This window comes from Geotrypetes seraphini, chromosome 1, assembly GCF_902459505.1.
Source record: "Geotrypetes seraphini chromosome 1, aGeoSer1.1, whole genome shotgun sequence".
Classification (NCBI taxonomy): domain Eukaryota; kingdom Metazoa; phylum Chordata; class Amphibia; order Gymnophiona; family Dermophiidae; genus Geotrypetes; species Geotrypetes seraphini.
Genome location: NC_047084.1, coordinates 259,476,412 through 259,497,862, shown reverse-complemented (window position 1 = coordinate 259,497,862; position 21,451 = coordinate 259,476,412). Strand labels below are relative to the sequence as shown.

At 43.9% G+C, this 21,451-nt stretch overlaps 1 long non-coding RNA gene across 1 annotated transcript in view; it reads right to left on the bottom strand.

Annotated features, from left to right (window-relative positions):
• LOC117363016 overlaps positions 1-21,044 on the bottom strand; it is a 54,246-nt gene extending 33,202 nt beyond the window's left edge. The window contains exons 1-2 of the long non-coding RNA XR_004539954.1: positions 20,983-21,044; positions 18,251-18,404 (exon numbers count right to left, since the gene is read on the bottom strand). This is a non-coding gene — a long non-coding RNA (uncharacterized LOC117363016). The remainder of the gene's footprint in view (positions 1-18,250; positions 18,405-20,982) is intronic.
• Between the last annotated feature and the right edge of the window lie 407 nt (positions 21,045-21,451).

Here is a 21,451-nt window from a genome sequence, read left to right as displayed (position 1 = left end):
AGGCCTATGCTTCCAGACAGATTTGCTAGGGCATCAGGCTGCCAAGTGGTATAAATTAGTATCTGAATATTTGAACAAGAAGCCTAAAATTAGTCTAAAAGATATTTGGAGCATTGAGATAAAGCAGTAGATTTCTGCCACTCAATGGCCACAGATTTGGTCTTGGATGATGAAATGTGCAGCGTCAGCATCTATGAGTCAAACTTGGTTTTTTCTGTTACATAGAGTTTTTGGAATCCCAGTTCGTTTGCAGAAGTTAGACAGTTCAAAATCTAATAGATGCTGGCACTGTCATCTTGAAATAGGGACACTGGATCATTTGTTGTTTTATTGTCCTTTGATACCCATCTTTTGGAAATCAATATGGGGACAACTTAATTTGATTTTGTAGTCTTCGATTCCATTATCTTATGAGGTGGTTATCTGTGGTACATTGTTGTCACCTAAACCTCCATTAGATAGATATAAAAGCAGACTATTTGTCATAATGACTGGGATAGCTATGCACATGGTTACTAAAAACTGGAAAAATTGGGATAGACTTAATTTCTCCTTTTGATGGAATTCTTTATGTTTATGCTATAAATATGAAAAAAATGAATGCAGAAATTTCATGTAATTGACAAATTTTGTTAACACTGAGTAGCTGGATTATCCTATTTGATTTGCACATTCAGAGAGGGTGGGTGGGAGGGAGGGGGGCATTATATTTTATTGTATTAATTGACCAAATGAAAGAGTTCGGGTTCTTGAATAGGGTGTGGGGGGTGGAATGTTTTGTAGTATTTCTTTGAATGATTGCAAGTGCTGTCTTGAAGTCAATTGTATGTATAATTTAATGCACTATTTTCATATGGAAAATTAATAAAGATTTATTTTAAAAAAAAAGAAGTATAATACCTGAGATTATGCGCTGACTGTTCTAATTTTAAAAAATTGTTTAAAAAAACAAGTTGTTTGTCGATGCCTATATGTAGAGGCAATTACAGTTTAGGATATGTGTGAATCTTATGAAATCAGTACCTTCTGTAATAGTTTTTGAAGTCTATAAGTGGGCAGTTTGATAACTATCTATGTCATGAATATATTGTATGTTGAGAATCAGTTGATATTTGTTAAGTCTTGAGACACAAATATGAATGTTTATTTTAATAGAAACCGCTTTGAGTATAGGCGGTATATAAATTTTTAAATAAATAAATAAAATAACACATACACTCACCGTATCTACTATTGTGTGTACCAAATGATTAATCGATCAGCAAATATATCTACTAAATGAACAAGAACATAAGCCATGCTAACTCAGACCAAGATCACTCAGGCCCAGTATCCTGTCCATAGTGGCAAGTCTACAAATACCTGGCAGATCCCCAAAACATAGATCTATTTCCTATGGTTCATTTCCAAGGATGAGCAATGGCTCTCCAAAATCTAACTGGCTAATAATTTTTTTAATGGACTTTTCTGCATATCTTGGTTGAACTCCTGTATCTAACTTTTCAGATCGCAAGGATCTTGCCAGATGATAGATGGCCAATGTTTGTTTAACGTACAATGGTATTGCATAATACAAAGCTTGATGTACAATAAATATAACCTTATACTGTACTCTAAGCATGACCTGCAACCAATGTAACTGTTGCAACACAGGAGTTATTTGAGCAGTTTTTAATGCTTCTGTAACAAGTCATGCTGCTGCAGGTTGAATTAACTGCAACACCTGACACCTGTTTGTGTGTGTGTGTGTGTGTGTGTGCACGCGCACAATATTATTCTGAGGAAAATTTGTAATCTTGAAGTAAAAGGAAAACACAAATCTCTTTTTATTTTATACTGCATCTTTCTTTTTGAGAACATGCTGACATGGTTATCATACACTATAATAAAGGAGGGCCATGCAATATTTCTCTTTTTAGTTATTTGCTTCAAGTCTAAGGATTCCCATTGAAACACGCTAAGAAATGTATGCAATAATTATTAGTGGACTTTTTTGAAAGTTCAGTAGCAGCCATCATTACAAATATTAATGGAAGTAAACATTTTATGGGTCAAAACAGTTGTTTGAAAATGCCAAGTTCTGACTCACAGCAGCAATTTTTATCCTCCCACTCACTGGCTCAGTCACTGTAATTTTCTCTCTCACTTGCTGTGTTGGTTTTCTTTAAGTTGCAGTTAAAGAAACAAGCCTCTATTTTCCACATGAGTGGCAGTTTCCAATTATAAAAAGACAAAGTAAAAAAGATCAATTTACATATCCACTATCACCAAAGCAGTTTCCATCTTTAAGGCTTCTGGTGAATGATGCACAATAAGGTCTTGCAAAGAAGGTACTTAGTGGGGTGGGGGGATTCATCAAGCAGTGTTAGGGCTGTAAGTCATGTTAATTGACCCTTAATGCGACCTAAACAGCCCTAACGTTGCTTTTCTAAACATAGCACGGTGATATTTAAGTTGCTGTATATTAGGGAGTATTGAGATACAAAATATGCAATGTATATTTGCAATGCATCTCATTACTATGTAAATAGCCGAATGCAACCTGCATACCGAACCAGTCTCTTCTCCGCCTTTCACTGCATTTAGAGAATGACACAGGGACAAATTTTTCACCGTCCCTGCAGGAACTCATTTTCACATCCTGTCCCATCCCGGCGAGTTTTTTTCCTGTCCCTGCTCCATTTCTGCAAGCTCCATCTTCATCTGCACTAGCCTCAAATACTTTAAAATCATAAGTGTCTGAGACTTATGCGGTTATGGCAGAGCTTGCAGGAATGGAATAGGGACAGCGACATAACTTGCAGGGACAGGATGGGGAACATAAGAACATAAGAATTGCCGCTGCTGGGTCAAACCAGTGGTCCATCGTGCCCAGCAGTCCACTCACGAGGCGGCCCCTAGATTAAAGACCAGTACTCTAAATGAGTCCAGTCTCACCTGCGTATGTTCCGGTTCAGCAGGAACTTGTCCAACTTTGTCTTGAATCCCTGGAGGGTGTTTTCCCCTATAACAGATTCCGGAAGAGCGTTTCAGTTTTCTACCACTCTCTGGGTGAAGAGGAACTTCCTTACGTTTGTACGGAATCTATCCCCTTTTAACTTTAGAGAGTGCCCTCTCGTTCTCCCTACCTTGGAGATGGTGAACAACCTGTCTTTATCTACTAAGTCTATTCCCTTCATTATCTTGAATATTTCGATCATGTCCCTTCTCAGTCTCCTCTTTTCAAGGGAGAAGAGGCCCAGTTTCTCCAATCTCTCACTGTACAGCAACTCTTCCAGCCCCTTAACCATTTTAGTCGCTCTTCTCTGGACCCTTTCAAGTAGTACCATGTCCTTCTTCATGTACGGTGATGGGGAAAAATTTGTCCCCGTGTCATTCTCTAACTGAATTCTCTCCAATGGACACATTTTTTTTTCAGTTTCTGAGGCACAAAACTAGGGGCTCCTTTTACAAAGCCACACTAGTGGTTTTAATGCACGCACCGGATTAGTGCACGCTATAGCGCACGCTAGCTGAAATCTACCATCTGCTCAAAAGGAGGCAGTAGCGGCTAGCGCACGCAGCAATTTAGCGCATGCTATTCCACGCATTAAGGCCCTAGCACGGCTTTGTAAAATGAGCCTTAGGTGTTAAAGTGCATAATACAAAATCCTATAATGAGGAACGAACTCAGAAACACAGCAAAGTGCTCGGAAGAAATTCAAGAGAAATGATGTGTGTGCTTAATTTATGCTAGTAAACCGAAAGTAGGGAGAAGAACATGCCTAGCACACAAGCACAAAGATTTTGTGCCCCTCCCCAGCCCTCTTCTTCGCCTCCCACCCCCACCCGCTCCTTCCCCGCCTTCTCCTGCCGTGCGCGTGTATCTCTTCCCTTTCCCCGTACCTCTTTAATATTCCTGGCATAAGAAGCGACCCAACGCTGCTGCTTACACCAGCATGAGCTCTTCCTCTGATGTCACTTCCTAGGTGTGGGTCCAGGAACTGATGTCAGAGAAAGAGCTGACGCTGGTGCAAGGAACATTAAAGAGGTAAGGGGAAGGGAAGAGCACCAGGAATGTTAAAGAGGTACGGGGGAAAGGGTACATGTGTGTGTGTGGGGAGGGAAGGAGCAGGGGGAGTGGAAAGGATAGGTACCAGCCCCTGGAGCAGACCGCCCTCCCCTGCCCCCGGTACTTCTTTAAATCTTCGCCAGCGTGAGCAATTTCTCTAGCCTACTGCTTGCGCTGGTGTTGGCTTCCCTCTGACGTCACTTCTGGTACCGTGATCTGGAAGTGATCTCAGAGGGGAGCCAGGCTGGCATTAGCAACAGGCCAGAGAATTTGCTTGCGTTGGTGAAGATTTAAAGAGGTACAGTGGGAGAGGGCATGAGCCCGGCATGGGGGGGAGGGCAGAGAGGTGCCCACACCCTTACCAAGACAGTGCTTGGGGCAGTCCGTGTAAAATCTGTGAGCGATGCTTCTAGAATGTATGAGCGATTGCTCATGTGCTCAGCTTAGAGGGAACAACAGAAGGTTGGAATGGCCAGCCAGTGACCCACAGAGCAATAGTTTTTCTTTTGGACATCCAATTGTAATTTCCCATATTAGGGTTACGGCTTCATAAAAAACCCTTTTTAGCATTTGGTGTGGCCTAGATGATTGGGCATGTGCCATTCAATGCTCCTTCTAAGCGGCAAGTTGTATATCTGGATTTTCAGAAGGCGTTTGACAAGGTTCCACATGAACGACTACTTCGAAAAATTGCGAGCCATGGAATCGAGGGTGAAATACTCACGTGGATTAAAAACTGGCTGGAGCATAGGAAACAGAGAGTGGGGGGTAAATGGACAATACTCGGACTGGAGGAGCATCACCAGTGGGGTGCCACAAGGCTAGGTGCTTGGACCCGTGCTCTTCAACATCTTTATAAATGATCTGGACAGTGGTACGATGAGCAAGGTGATTAAATTTGTGGACGATATGAAGTTATTCAGAGTAGTGAAGACACAGGGGGATTGCGAAGATCTGCAACGTGACATAATCAGGCTCGAGGAATGGGCATCGATATGTCAGATGAGGTTCAATGTGGATAAGTGTAAAGTGATGCATGTCAATAACAAAAATCTCATACATGAATACAGGATGTCCGGGGCGGTACTTGGAGAGACCTCTCAGGAAAGGGACTTGGGAGTTCTGATCGACAAGTCAATGAAGCTTTCCATGCAATGTGCGGTGGCAGCGTAAAGGGCGAACAGAATGCTAGGAATGATAAAGAAGGGGATCATGAACAGCTCAGAGAAGGTTATCATAACAGATCGGAGAAGGTTATCATGCCGCTGTGCCGGGCCATGGTGAGCCCTCACCTAGAGTACTGCATCCAGCACTGGTCGCCATACATGAAGAAGGACACGGTATTGCTCAAAAGGGTCCAGAGAAGAGCGACTAAGATGGTAAAGGGGCTGGAGGAGCTGCCGTACAGCAAAAGATTAGAGAAACTGGGCCTCTTCTCCCTCAAACAGAAGAGATTTATAGGGGACATGATTGAAACATTCTAGGTACTGAAGGGGATAGACTTGGTAGATAAGGACAGGTTGTTCACCCTCTCCAAGGTAGGGAGAACGAGAGGGCACTCTCTAAAGTTGAAAGGGGATAGATTCCGTACGAACGTAAGGTTCCGTACGAACGTAAGGAAGTTCTTCTTCACCCAGAGAGTGGTAGAAAACTGGAACACTCTTCCGGAGTCTGTCATAGGGGAAAACACCTTCAAGGGATTCAAGACAAAGTTAGACAAGTTCCTGCTGAACTGGAAAGTACGCAGGTAGGGCTAGTCTCAGGATGCTGATCTTTGACCTAAGGGCTGCCGTATGAGTGGACTGCTGGGCATGATGGACCACTGGTATGACCCAGCACAGGCAATTCTTATGTTCTAAAAAAAATATTGTGTGTGAGCAACAAGTTCTAAAAACCAACAATTTTCTAAATTTGCAAGCATTTTTGCGGGCAACCGTGTAAAATCTGTGAGCGATGCTTCTAGAATGTATGTGCTCAGCTTAGAGGAAACATAGGTGCCCTCTTGGGTTCACTTCTGTTTTTATTCTCCTGTCAAATGTGCTCTCTTACCTTTAGCTCCCTCATTATGGAACGCGCTCCCATCAGATATCAGACTTAAAGCATCTCTGGACAAATTCAAGTCAAAACTAAAAACCTTAAGGGCTCATAATCGAAACAGAAAAACATCTAAAAACCGGCCTAAATCGGCACTTGGGTGATCTAAAAGGCAAGTCGTCCAAGTGCCGATAATCTAACCGGGTTTTAGAAGTATTTAAAAACGACCTAGGCCTTCACAGTGCTGCTAAATGACCAGAGCTAAAAGGGTCGTGTCAGCAGGAGTGTCGAGGGCGGGATTTGGGTGGGCCGTGGGCCGTTCTCAACTTATTCGTACTGCATGTATAATTGAAAGTTTACAACACTACCTAGACGGAACCTGAACGTTGTGACTTAGGCCATTTAAACCAGGTCTAAGTCACAAGAAGGTATCCAAAGTGACTAGATAAGCACTGCAGACACAAAATACAGACCCCCCCACACACTGCCCCAGTGATCACTGACCCCACCCCCACCCCCATAAAAATCGTAATAACAACTTTACATATCTGCCTCCAGAACATCAGCACCTGGCAGTCTGGTATAGGAAAGCCTAGTAGAGCTGAACAGAGGTGTCATAAGTGGTCTTGGGGGGTGAGTTAGAGAACCATGGAGAGGAGGACCCAGGCCCTTAAGCCACTCTAATCACTGCATTCATGGTGAAAAATGTGCACCCCCCCAAAAAAAAACCCTTTTGTACTGCCATTTAAGTGGCTCCTGCAGCCATAAGGGCTATTGGGGTGGTAGATAGGTGGGTCTAGTAGATTCTGGGGGTGTTTTGGAGGGCTCACCATAAACTATAAGGGAGCTGTAGTAAGATGTTTATGTGGGACCCTTTTTGTGAAGTTCACAGCAGTGCCCTGTAAGGTACCCCACTACTCTGGTGCCATGTCTGGATGTCCAATCCATCACTTTTCTGGCCCCTCCTACGCCCAAAAGGTCTTTTTCTAGGCATTTGTGACTTAGATGAATTTTTGGTTGAAAATGGGGTATAAAGAAGGTTGACTTAGCGATCCGGGCGATCAGACAGCTGGACGTGCAGTTGGACGATTTTTGCAAAAAAAAAAAATGATGGACGTACTTTTCGAAAATGGACCTTTTCCTGTGTGCATCTTTGGGCGACTTGCGACTTAGGTCCAAAATGGACTTAGAAGTTTCTTTTGATTATGCCCCTCTTACTATTTAGGGACACCTACCAAACTTGAGAAGAGACCGTATACTTTGCTAATGTGTCCACACTGGCAAAGAATAAGAACCGCTTCCCTGAAGCGACCTCCCCCGACATTGTTCATCCCTTTACCTTCCTTTTTTTTTCTTTCTTTTTTATCATCTCAATGTATTTTTCATCCTCCCCTACCCCCCAGTTCCCCTATGTGTCAGTAAGTATCTCAGTCTCATCTACCCCCCTCTTATTTTAACTATGAAAGCTTCTGTTTTTTTTATTGTCGTCTAAACTAGTATTGTAAGTTCTGAAGTAAAAAGGCCATGCTTAGTTCTCCCTTAATCCCATTTGTTCCTCCCCTTACATGTCTACTTTCCTATAACTAATATAGTTCTTCCCCTTTTTTCCTTTTGTATCAAGTTAGACTTTGTCCAAGTTGGTTTAAATTTTAAGCTGTAACATAATGATTATGTTTTTATTATGTACATCGCCTAGAAGTTTTATAGGCGATTTTATCAAATTTTAAATAAACCTGAAACCTAAACCTGAAGGTTAGAGAGTATTTGCAGTAGGCTCCCAATGGAGGTGGTGAAGGCCAAAAGAGGAACAGAATTCAAAATGCAAGGACAAAAGAATGCTAATATAGTAAAATGGGAATACAATACTTGTTTTGGTTTTCTTTTAGAAATATTAGTTGCAACAGAAAGTACAAAAATTACATTCTGACACTTGAAGGTGAAGGGGATGAATATGCAGAGGCTGATAAAGAAAAAGTGGAATTGCTTAACAAAATAATTCTGTTCAGTGTTCGGTAAGGAAGAACCAGAACTAGGACTGCAGTAAATGAACACAAGTAGATTGTAAGTGAGGTAAACCTTAAAGGATTTTCAGAAGACTGTGTTTGTGTGAAACTAGCTAAAGTAAAAATAGATAAAGTAATTTCCTTGTGTGAATGTAAGGTTGTAACTCATACCGATGACTTATTGGTGTTCACAGAAGAACCCAAAGCATCCTTACCTGCCCTTTTGGAAGTGGTTTGACAATTCTCCTACTTTTCCATACTATAAAATCATTTGGGAATTTTACAGGGATCTGTTACTAAAGATTAGCGCAAGTCACCTGCAGCAGGGCCCGTGGGAATAAAATGGATCTTGAGACAAATGCATGCGCTAACCGTTGTTAAAATACCTTTAATATTTGGCTTATAACTTTCTTTGTTGTAGCTCAAAACAAGTTAAGTTTAGGCACAGTAGGTATTGTTCTGGCTGCTTTTTTAGATTTTTTTGGATTTGGTCATTTCTATGACTACCCTCCTTAATTTTAGCCTCAGTCACACATGCCGAAAACAGATAAACCCTCTTTAAATACAATGCCGCAAATAAAACTTGAAGATGTCAGACTCTGCATGTAATACAAAACCAGAGAAATACAAAGAGATGACTTTATATTATGCCCTATTCAAGAAGACAGATGTAAATTCTCAAAATTTGTATATTTCAAAAACTAAAATGAAAATAAATTCTTGTTTCCTATCTTTGTTGTGTGGTGATTTTATTTTGTGAAGACCTACAATGAGACATAAACACACTCGAGGAATGGGTTGGACAATGGCAAACGAGGTTCAACGTGGATAAGTGCAAGGCGATGCATGTCGGTAACAAAAATCATATGCACGAATACAGGATGTCCATTGCTATACTCAGAGAGAGCCCCCAGGAAAGAGACTTGGGAGTACTTGTAGACAAGTCAATTAAACCGTTCGCGCAATGTGCGGGGTGGCGAAGAGGGCAAACAGAATGCTAGGAATAATTAAGAAGGGGATCAAAAACAGATCTGAAAAGGTTATCATGCCGTTGTATCGAGCCATAGTACGCCCCCACCTGGAATACTGTGTCCAACATTGGTCGCCGTATATGAAGAAGGACATAGTACTACTCAAAAGGGTCCAGAAAAGAGCGACAAAAATAGTTAAGGGGCTGGAGGAGTTGCCATACAATGAGAGGCTGGAGAAACTGGGCCTCTTCTCCCTTGAAAAGAGGAAACTGAGAGGGGACATAATCAAAACATTCAAGATATTGAAGGGAATTGACTTAGTAGAGAAAGAGAGATTGTTCACCCTCTCCAAGGTGAAGAGCATGAGAGGGTACTCGTTAAAGTTAAAACGGAATAGATTCTGTACGAACGTAAGGAAGTTCTTCTTCACCCAGAGAGTGGTAGAAATCTGGAATGCTCTCCCAGAGGCTGTTATTGGGGAAAGCACCTTTCAGGGATTCAAGAAAAGGTTGGATAAGTTCCTGCTGGAACAGAACATATGCAGGTAAGGCTAGACTCAAATAGGGCACTGGTCTTTGACCTAAGAACTGCTATGTGAGTGGACTGCTGGGCACTAGAGAATGACATGGTGGCGGTTTACCCACGGCTACCGCGTTTAGCCGCGGGTAACCTGCCAAAACGGGGAATGAAAAATAGCAGCCTCTGAGGGGACGGGGACAAGGCCATTCACCGCCCCATGGAGCGGTGAATGGTCTTGTCACCGCAGTGAGGCATCAAGGATCGTGCGGTCCCCGCAGCCCCCACCCGCCCACCCGCACGCCGGCTCGATCGTTTAACCAGCTTCCTCTCTCCACCTCACCTTAGTTTGCCGGCTTTCTTTTTCGGCGACCGGCACGCTTTCAAAGAGCCGCGCATGCGCGGCTGCTCAGTATTCAATCTTCTGCTCTGACCCAACCGGAAACAGGAAGTTGCAGCAGAGCAGAAGATTGAACTTTGAGCAGCCGCGTGTGCGCGGCTCTTTGAAAGCGTGCCAGTCGCCAAAAAAGAAAGCCGGCAAACTAAGGTGAGGTGGAGAGAGGAAGCTGGTTAAACGATCGAGCCGGCGTGCAGGTGGGGGCTGCGGGGACCGCGTGTTCCCGGCTCACACAAGGAAGGAGGGAGTGAAAGGGAAAAAGTTTCTCTTCCTTGGAAATAGATTCTGAAGTGACCTCATCAAAGAAGACCAGCACCAAATGTACAAGAAATCCCTTAAACAATGTCAAAAGAGCCCAAAAGAGAAAACTGCTACTGCCGTGAGACTCCATTATTGAAGGAATCAACTTGAAATCACAGTTCAAGAGACAGGAAAAGGTTAAATGCCTCATGGAATCCTCAGCCACAACACAAACCAAATTGTGAATGAAATCAGAGCAGACAGTAAGAATTATAAAATTGATGTCTAATGCTGAGGCATTAGAAATAATGCCTCAGCAATACAATTTTCAGAAGTTCTATTTGCTCATGGTAAGGGAGAAGAGAGACTGCTAGTGATGGTGGGGGGACTGATAGAAGATATGGAAGAAGGGTGGTAGAAAGGAACAGATGGTAAAGGAGGGAGGGAAGGATGGTGGTGGAAAGGAATAGAACAGACATTGAAAGAGGATAGAGAGGAACAGACCCTGAAGGGAAATGTGGAAGGCAGAGTGGGGAGAAGACGCTGGAAGGGAAGAAGACAGATGCCAGACCATACTCATAAATTCTGCCCTATCATCGGGCCTCTTCTCCCCTGAAATGGGACGCATTGCACTGACCCCCCTACTGAAGAAAGCTGACCTAGACCCCTCCTCCCCATCCAATTATCGCCCAATAGCAAACATTCCGCTCCTAACCAAATTGCTAGAGTCCATCGTCTCCTCCCAACTCTCAGCCTACCTGGAAAGATTCTCTGTCTTCCTACCCTATCAATACGGCTTCAGACCCAACTTCAGTACCGAAACCCTCCTTGCCTCCCTAATCTCGAAGATCCAACAATTTCACTCTCACAAAAAATTTGCCGTTCTCCTTCAATTCGACCTCTCTGCTGCCTTTGACGTTGTCCACCATGACATTCTAATCTTCCTACTCTCCGAGATAGGCATTAGTTCTACAGTCCTTGACTGGTTCTCGAACTTCTTACGTTCTCGCTCTTACACCGTCACCAAACATGGTTCCTCTTCCTCCCCATGGAAACCGACTTGTGGAGTCCCACAAGGCTCCCCCCTTTCTCCCATCCTCTTCAACATTTATATGTCCTCCCTGAATCTTCTCCACCTATCCCCCCTAGAAACACTCTACACTTACGCCGACGATATCCTGGTCCTCATCGAGACCGACGCGAACCTCACCAATCTCGCAGCTAACATTTCTTCTTGCATAACCAAACTTCAATCCTGGGCTCACACTGTACAAATGAAATTGAACGAGTCCAAAACTAAACTACTTTGGCTCGGCCCTAAACTTGATCAATTACCCACTTCCATCCCACTGCCCACAGGCTCCTCTCTACAGCTGGAATTCTCTAGCAAAGTTCTGGGCATCACCATAGATTCATCATTATCCTTCAACGACCACCTCAACTCCCTGATAAAAAAATGCTTTTGCAGCCTTCACATGCTGAGGAAAGTGAGATCCTGCTTCCACCAAAAACACTTTGCCGTCCTCGTACAATCCATTATCCTCTCCAGATTGGATTATTGCAATTCCATTTACCTAAGCTTAACAAAGAAAAGCCTCCACAGACTCCAACTAATCCAGAACACCGCGGCCAAACTTATCTTCTCAAAAAGTAAATTTGACCATGTCACACCGCTCCTATCCAAACTCCACTGGCTTCCCGTTATTTCCAGGGTCTACTTTAAATGTGCCTGCCTAACCTTCAAGATCCTCCACGGTATCCTTCCTCCTTTTATCCCTCTATCCTGGAATTCCTCAAATCCAACCTCCACTAGATCCACTCAAAAATTAAAACTATCCTACCCCTCCTTAAAAGGCATCTCCCTTGCTGGTAAACTTGGCTCTTCCCTCCCTTTCAGAATCACTCAGCTCTGGAACAGTCTCCCTTCCCCTCTCCGCAATTTGAGCCCCCTTCTACCATTCCGTAAGCATCTGAAGACCTGGCTCTTCTCCAGAACGTAACCCCGTCCCACTCCTGGCACTCTCACACCAACCTCTCTTCTCTCATACTTATATAATTCCACTGGAGTTCCGTTCCTTCCCTAACCATGTAAACCGTGTCGAGCTCCATCTGCGGAGATGATGCGGTATATAAACCCAAGATTTAGATTAGATTAGATTAGATTAGACTATGGGGGAGCGGAGGGAAGAAGATGGGTGCTAGACCAATTGTGGGAGGGGGTGAAGGGAGAGGCACAGTAACAGCAAATGGAAGACAAAGAGAGAAGACACACAGTGGATGGAAGGAATTTAATAAGAAGATGTGGAAAGCAGAAACCAGACAACAAAGGTAGAAAAAAAATTCTATTTATTTATTTATTTTTTGCTTTACGATAAAGTAATATATTAGTTGTGTTGATAAAAATTTATAAACAAAGCCCTGCCAGCTGAACATCTCTTTCTCTAGTTCAGCAGCCAGAACTTTGATTTATAAGAAAGGAATAAGCTAAATATTGCAGTACTAAGGCTTATATGGATGCTGCGGGGATGGTGACGGGGCGGTGAATGGGATGGCAGTGGCGGTGATGGGGCGGTGAAAGGGATGGCGGTGACGGTGACGGGGCGGTGAAGGGAATGATAGTGACGGGGCGGTGCAGAGGATGGTGGGCCAGGGACGGTGCAGTGACGGGGACAGATTTTTTCCCCGTGTCATTCTCTACTGGGCACGATGGACCACTGGTCTGACCCAGCAGCGGCAAATCTTATGTTCTTATGTTCTAAATCTCTGGTTGCACTTTCCTCTGTCTGTTTTCTTAACTCTGTTTCCAGGTCTTCTTTTTTCATTTGCTGTTTCTTTTATCTCGTTCTTCACTTTCTGCTCTACATCTATATTTTGCACTGATTTCACATTCAGTTTATTCCATTTTTTGCTTCCTTCTTGGATTTATCTACTTTTCTACCTTTTTTTTCCTTCTCCTGCTTTCAGGTGTACTATCTTCTCCCTCTCTCTATCATCCTGCTCTCTTCTTTTGCCTTTCCCCTCAATGTGCATCATCTCTTCCATCTCCTCTTTCCCCTTCCCCTCCATCCATGTGCACCATCCCCTCCCGCTCTTCCCAATTTGGGGGTGACCCAGGGGTTGACTGGGGGGTGGAAACAATACATTCCTCCTCTCTTCCCTGACCCTTCCAGGCAATCATGCAATTTCTCTTTCTCTCTTCCTTCCCTTGGTTCCTCCTCCTCCCCCCAACCCCCGGCACACAAACATACTGCTGCAGTAGTTCTCTGACATTCCAGCATCAGCTTCAAGGGAGCCTCACCTCTTGCCAGCTCAGAAGCTCTCTGTAGCATCCTGCCTACTGGGAACAGGAAGTTGTACATACAGAAAGGCTTCTGGAGCTGGCAAGAGGCAAGGCTGCCTTGAGAGCTGACCCTGCAAGGCTGGAGAATTGCAGTAGTGGTGAGGGGTGGGGGAGAGGGAAAGAGACACCAAACTGCCATGGGAAGGAGGGAAGGGAGAGTGACTGCGGAGAGTCAGTGGGGGAACCTGAGCCATGAATTGGGGCCTGGACCCCCAAGGTGCCCCCGTAGCTATGCCCCTGCCTGCCTATCTTCTGCACATCCAACAATCATCTTCCCGGCAGTGATTCAGACAGGCTCTCTGTCCAACCCCAGGGGCCATCTCTACAGAGAGAAAGCTCCTGGGGTTGGCCAGAGAGAACCTGTCTTGATTGCTGCTGGGAAGAAGATCATGTGTGCAAGACACTGGACTCATCAGAACAAGCGGTCAGACCGAGAGAAGGGGGGAGATACGTTCATCAGTGCAAACACCGTAGCCTGTATCCATTGGCAAAAAAAATTAGAAGGACTACATGGGCCTTCCTAGAGGTCCCCAAGGGCCACCATTAGTTTGTGGGCCTTGCAATGAAAAGCACCGATTTAGTGCATCAAATGCAGCAGTCTAAAATAATAAGAAAAATATCTCAACCTTTATCTAGGTTGATGAAGAAAAAGTGGAATTGCTAACAAAATATTTTTGTTCAGTGTTCAGTGATGAATGATTGGAACTAGAACTGCAGGAAATGGACACAAGTAGGAATGTACGAGGTGTTTTTACTAAGCTGCAGTAAACACTAAAATATGTTTACTGTAAATAAAAAGGGTTACTGCAGATGCTTTGAGATGTCCCAGAGTAAATTTGGCAATTTGCGCAGGCACACTATGTGCTAAAAAACTAATTTTTATTTTCTGGGAAATAGGCATGTTTTAGGGTGGAAAGTGGGCATGTGGGGCATTGCCATGCACTGAGTGATTAGTTAGCAAGTGAGCCCTTAGGGGGAATTTCTATAAGAGGTGCATAAAATTAGGTGCCTAATGTAATCAGTACATTGGCTTTAAAAATGAGCTTTAACAAGCTCATAATTTAAAAAATATAATTTAATTCGGAGAAAGGCACCTATTGCATGGCACCTATCAGCGTCTAACAGCAAAGTAGGTGTGTTTAGGGGAGAAAGACATAGGTGCTGATAGGCGCAATTCTCTAAAGAACTTAGGCGCTTATAATGTAGGCCTTTAAACCCTGGCCTACATTACAGGCGCCTGTTTTAGGTTAGGCACCGCTAATTGTGATTCTTTAATGAGCGCCTAAGTATGATTGACATGCAATAGGTGCCCATTACAGAATCTGGCCCTTACTGCCTCTTCAAGAGTTTGCAAATAATCAAGTTGGAAAAAAACATTTTATATAGCATTGTAACTGGGAAAGGGGGACCTCACGGACCTCGCAGGTCTTAACTGCATGTCCTTAAAAATCTTCATTTATTGACAGCCGAGGTTTCAGATTTCATGTCTGCAGGTCCGCGTTTTAGTTCCTCATTCTACCACTGTAACTGTTGCCCTTTCTGACCCCATGGATCTGTGCTGACAATTTTATTAGTAATAATTAATTTGAGGAAACACTTCAGCTAAGGGAGGTCTGCGTTTTACCCCAGAGCTGCGGCATGACAATGTATTGCTTGGTTCAACCTGGTCTTGAATCCAGATCAGCAGGGCCCAAGACAGCTGCCCTAACCTCCAGGCTATATTCGTAGTTTGTGAAATGATAAGGTTTTGCCATTTTTAGTCTCAGCATAGGTTATGGTTCTGACAAACCTCCGTGACACTTTAGCTCTGACGGATCCTAATGCTTCTCCCTCCCTATGCTGAGCCTAAAAGTGGCAAAACTTTACTTTTTCACAAGCTAAGAAGGTAGCCTAGAGGTTAGGGTAGCTATCTTAGGCCCTGCTGATCTGGGTTCAAAACTGGGTTAAACTAAACAAAAATGCATTTTCCTGCCACAGCTCTGAGGTAAAACGCAGTCCTACCTTAGCTGAAGTGTTTCCTCAAATTAATTATTATTAATAAGACTGCCAGCACAAATCCATAGGGTCATAAACGACAACAGTTACAGCAGTGGAATGAGGGGCTAAAACGCAGACCTGCAGGCATGAAATCTGAAACCTCAGCTGTCAATAAATGAAGATTTTTAAGGGCGTGTGGTTGAGATCCGTGAGGTCTGCATTTTACACCTTCCCTTGTAACTGAAATGCATTTGTGCTTACCACACATTAATTGTTGCTGTTAAAGCATGGTAAGTGCAAAAATCTTACTACATTTTAATGAAAGATCCTTTAAGAAGGAAAGTTATCAATATGGGATACCATTAAGATGGGTTATTTTACTGTCAACCCAGGTTATTAGTAACTAGGCCTCATTGCATAAAATGGGACCTTTGCTAAAATATCATGAATTGTGGTAAACACGAAGGGGCATTTTCAAAAGGATGTCCAAGTCAGAATAGGGACATCCAAGCCATAATGTTAAAAATGGGCATCAATCTCAAAGGTACTTTTGAAAAGAAAATGTGTCAAAATTTCCTGTTGGAAAAATACATGAGATGAACTATGCTAGAGACATCCAACATGTATAGCCATTTTACAAACTGGAACATCCAAATTATGAATGGTGAGAAGCAAGAAACGTAGACAGTGACGTAGTAAGGGTGAGTGGCGCCCGGGGAGGTGGCACTCCTCCCCCGCCCTTTTCCTCGCTCCCCTGCCGTGCATGGCCCCCTTCCCTTTGCCTGTATCTTTTAAACTTCTCCAGCATGAGTAGCTTGCCCATGCTGGTGTTGTCTCGCCCTTTGATATCACCTCCTAGGCGTGGGTCCCAGAAGTGACGTCAAAGAGAATGCTGATGCCGATATGGGCAGCAACCTCACACCAGGGAAGTAAAAAAGGTATGCAGGAAGACCAGGGGTGCACAAGGCAAGAAGAGGAGCGGAAGCAAGGAAGAGAGGAGGAGGATCACACCCGGGGTGGACCACCCCCACACCTCCCTTACTATTCTGCTGGACACAGATATCAGTATAGCAGCATTTTTAGCAAATGGCCACATAAATATCCACACAGAGCAGAGGGGCAGCCTAGTGGTTAGCGCAATGGATTGTGAACCAATTCGGGCTCAAGGTCAAATCCTACTTTAACTTTTATTTTGTAATTGTGAGCCCTACAGCAATAGAAAAATACTTAGGTACCTTAATGTACACCACTTCAGTAGTGTTCAGGCTTGCAGGTGGCTTATATAATCTCGTATTTTTCTGTTCCTGAAGAGCTCACAATAAAAACTAACCATTAGATTACTCCTCAGGCTTGCTTCCTATTTTGTTAAGAATGATCATAACACCTGAAACTATAAAAGAGCTTAGTATCTCATCAGTTTCACTGACAGCTGAGAGGGAGGGGTACAGCAACTACTGGGAGATTGAGGTGGTGTTGTACCTTAATCTCTCTAGTGGTCATCTACTCAATCGGAGCCTTTTTTTTTTTTTTACCCTGGATGTGACTCACACAGGTCTAATTTAGGCCATCCTTCTTTTTAGAGTGGGTCCTTTCTTAATGTGAACATACGTCCCGTTTTGAACGGGACCGTCCCATTTTTAGATCCCCCTGTCCCGTTCCCACGCATAGTTTCGGGACGCCGAAATGTCCCGTTTTCAGAGACAGCATCCTGAAGCTGTGCTTGGGGACAACAGGACAGGCGATCACAGAACCTAGGCTCTCTCCTTACTTCCCTGCCCGTAGCCGCCGCCGTAACTTCAGGAAGGGAAGGGCCAGGCGCCGGCCCACAATCCTTCTCCCTGACGTCAATGAAAAATGAATGGAAGAAATTGGGGGTGGGCTGGGGCGGGGCTAGGGCAGGATTGAGGGAGGGACTGAAAATTAATAGATGTCACGTTTTGATGAAAAAAATAAATGGTCATGTTGTCCTTTTTTCCTGTATGGTAACCACTTTTGAACATCATGATTATGGGTCCTCCCTAGGCCCACTTAAAGCACATCCACAACATGCCCCTTTGCTATTTGGACATACCTACCACACTAGCAAGTTCCATGGTTGCTGTAAGTTCAAGCGCCTAAATTCTAGGCATGTATATATCTGGTTACACTGGTTACACTGGTTACATATAAAGGAAAGTAGGCATTCATTTATAAAATTGTCTCCATGGCCTTTTTCTGAAGTCATGTTCTATATACTTTAATGTTCATTGCTTAACAAGCTTTTGAAAGCAAAACTCAACATAAAAAGTTGCACGGAGGTCAATGGTACTATATAGACTAAGGGGTGCACAAGTTCAGTTCCTAAGAGCCACAAATGTCAGGTTTTAGGATCGGTAGCATGGAATGTTGCTACTCTTTGGGGTTTTGCCAGGTACTAGTGACCTGGATTGGCCACCATGAGAACGGGCTACTGGGCTTGATGGACCATTGGTCTGACCCAGTCAGGCTATTCTTAGGTTCTAACATGCAAGAGAGATTGGCATGCATACTACCTCCATTATATGCAACCCTATCACATGCACACTCATTAGGGTTTCCTGATATCTGCAATGTTTGGGGCTGTCAAGGACTAAACTTGGGCCTCAGTATGCAATGTATTGAGGCATGAGCTTTTTGTGGTTCACTTTGTCAAATTCTAATACTTTAATAAATAGAATTGAGTAGCAGCAGCCTTTTTTGTACCTTATGAATATGCAGATTTTCGACCCATTTCTGCCATGTTTTTCTGTGCAGATTTTGGCATCACTCTCTGTTAGCACTGTACAGTTTCACTGGTATCATTAGACAATGCCTGTCCAATAGCATTGAAATAATCTCCAGGCTATGCCTCCAGCCACTATACACCAAGAAGCAGAGAGACCCATTAGGAACATATTAAATAAGCATGAAGTCGCTCAATTATTCACATTGCCAAGGTACACAGATAGGCAACAAACTGTGAAGGACAGTACAAAATGACAGTACTGGAAGAGAGACACAGATATTTAATTCTTCTAGCATGCACTTGCTGATATTTCTAACATGTGGATTTATTCATTCACTCTCAGCATACTTTTCTATAACAGCACTAACATAGCCACCCACACTGGTTCAGTTGCACTGTCACTAGATTTACCCCCACTCATTCACAGTGACAACCAGCCACCCACACATTCACATTTAAAAATGTTTTTCCTGTCACCTGCACTTCTGTTTTCTTCTTTATAGTGGTCTCCCAGCTTTGGATCCCCCCCCCCCTTTTTTTTTTTTTCCTTTTCATTAATTTGCTGAAGTGTTTCTATCCTTATTATTTATACTACTTTTTACATTGTTTTCACTTCAGCACTTTTTGCTCCCTTGTGTTTTATATTAAATTGCACTCTGTCTATCACTCCTGGAAATAGCATTTTTTTTTTGGGGGGGAGAGCTTAGTGTGCCCCTTCTCCTGGCATGTACTTTATCACAATGTGATATAATGGAGGATAGGTGAAAGTGTCTGTTACTATTAATGGGAGTTCCCTAACTGTACTTCTAAAATACCCCGTAAAAGGGAGAAAGGAGAATTTTGCAAGCAATGGCTGAATGAGCTGTTGGAGCCCATGAGGCTCGAAGCTGCTGAGAAGCAGCAAGGATCAGCCTACTAGCATGGCCCTCTAGCTCTGGAGATAGAGGAAGTTTTCCCAGGTCGCCTGATCTAACAAGTAAAAAAAACCCAAAAACAGATCCTAGGAGGGTCTGGAGAGAATGAATCCTAGCTGGAGCTTGGAATTAAATTGTGACATGTATTGTGGAGGGACCCAGCTCAGGATTGCATGTGAAGTACAAGCATTCCAGAATTGTGGTTTACCTGCGGAGGGTTGTGGTACAAGCGACTGCATCCCCAGAACTACTTTGCAAGTTTCACTCTAACTTGTCAGGGACGGAGCCATAGTGCATTCCAAGCAGCTGGGTTGAAAGAGCTGATAATTTTGATTTTTTTAAATCATTTTTTTGTTAGTTTATGGGAATTTTATGTTTTGTGTACCTTATCCCCAGAGGGCATTCCCAAACAGAGAATAAATTTTGGGATTTGGGGGAAAGAAGTCCAGAGCACGGTGTTAAATCCCTATGGATTTGGAGAAATGTATTTTGACTATTTTCCATATTGAATGAAATGGTGTGGTAGCCGTGTTAGTCCATTTTTCAAAGTAATATATAGAAATTTAAAAAAACAACAGAAATAAGGTAATACCTTTTTTATTGGACTAAATGCATTTTATGATTAGCTTTTGAAAGAAGATGGAACAGTCCAGGTGCCACTCAGGCTCTTACAAAAGGAGGAGCAGAGGGATTTTCTTCAAGAGAAGATCAAGATGAATGGGGTCAGTGACCCAGTCATGTAGGTGTACCAGAGTTCAACAAAAAGCCTGTCCAACTACAGAAGAGAAAATAGAGAAATATCTACAACTGCGGGGTTTTATTTTCAAAGGGACTGAGATAACTGAAGTAAATCTTTTGTTCTCTTAGGCAGCCCCGTTTCCCAGAATACATTGCATGACATAAACAATTACCCTCCACTTGTTGTGGCAGAGTCCCTGTGCAGCGCAGTAGAAATCCTGTGACAAATGCCCAACCAGCCCCTATTCCCTCCACTGAGCCTAGGTTTGAGCCAAAAACACCCAAGTACAGAAAACCACAACTCTCTAAATCACCTAGGTTTATTCCTGTGCCTTTAAGAGCTAGCAGTGCAGAACCCCTGTTAAAGAGTGAAGGCTCCTTTAAAAACCTGCCTAAGGCAGCCTATGGGGTAGGGCGAGGTAAGGCACTTAGCACAGGATTTCTAGTGCACTGTGCAGGGACTCTGCCACATTGTACAGAAGTTAATGTTTTAGAACAGAAGCAGTGACATTTGGAGTTTTACAGAGACTAGCAAAATCTATATAGTCTGCCTAAAGTTAGGCACCTAAATTGACGTGCCTAGCCGATGTAAGCACCTAACTTGCCCGCCCCCCCCCCTTTTTTTATAAAACCATAGCGTGATGTTTAGTGCCAGCCGCAGCGGTAACAGCTCCAGCGCTCATAGGAATTGTATGCATGCTGGAGCTGTTACCACCACAGCCAGCACTATAAACTGCACTACTGTTTTGTAAAAGGGGTTAATTAGTAGGTTTAATTGGCACTTATCACTTCATAATTGACTTTAATTGGACTTAAATAAAATCAGAGGCGTACCTAGGGTGTGTGACACCCGGGGCCCATTGTTTTTTGACACCCCCTGCACCCCCGCCCATGTAAAAAAATATTTTTAGTAATGTTCCCCCCCCCAGGTGCCAGCCATGAGGGGGGTGTTCCCGGCCTAGGAGTCATGGTCTGGGAACTTCCCTTCTCACGGCCCGGTGCTAAGGTTCTGGATAGTCCCCGTAGCCCGGCATGTTCTCAGCCCTCCCTCCCTTTACCTTCCGTTAAGCTGAAAAAACTGCCGGCCTCGGCCATGATTCAGCTACGTCGTCCACGGCTCCCCTTCCTGCTTTCCACGTCTGCCTCTGCAATCCACCTGGGCGGAAACAGGAAGTTGCGTCATTGGCAGACACGGAAAGCAGGAAGGGGAGCTGCGGGCGACGTAGCTGAATCACTGCCGAGGCCGGCAGTTTTTTCAGTTTCACGGAAGTTAAACTGAAGGGAGGGAAGGCTGGGAACACGCCGGGCCACAGGGATTATCCAGAGCCTTGGCACCGGGCCCGTGAGAAGGGAAATTCCCGGACCATGACTCCCGGGCCGGGAACACCCCCCTCATGGCACCCGGGGCAAACCGCCCCCCCCCCCTTGGTACGCCACTGACTGAAAATTAGGCACCTAGTCCAAAATGCCTTCCTAAAATTGGATGTTTTTGATTAAGGTGCCTATCTGTGAATTAGACACCATTAG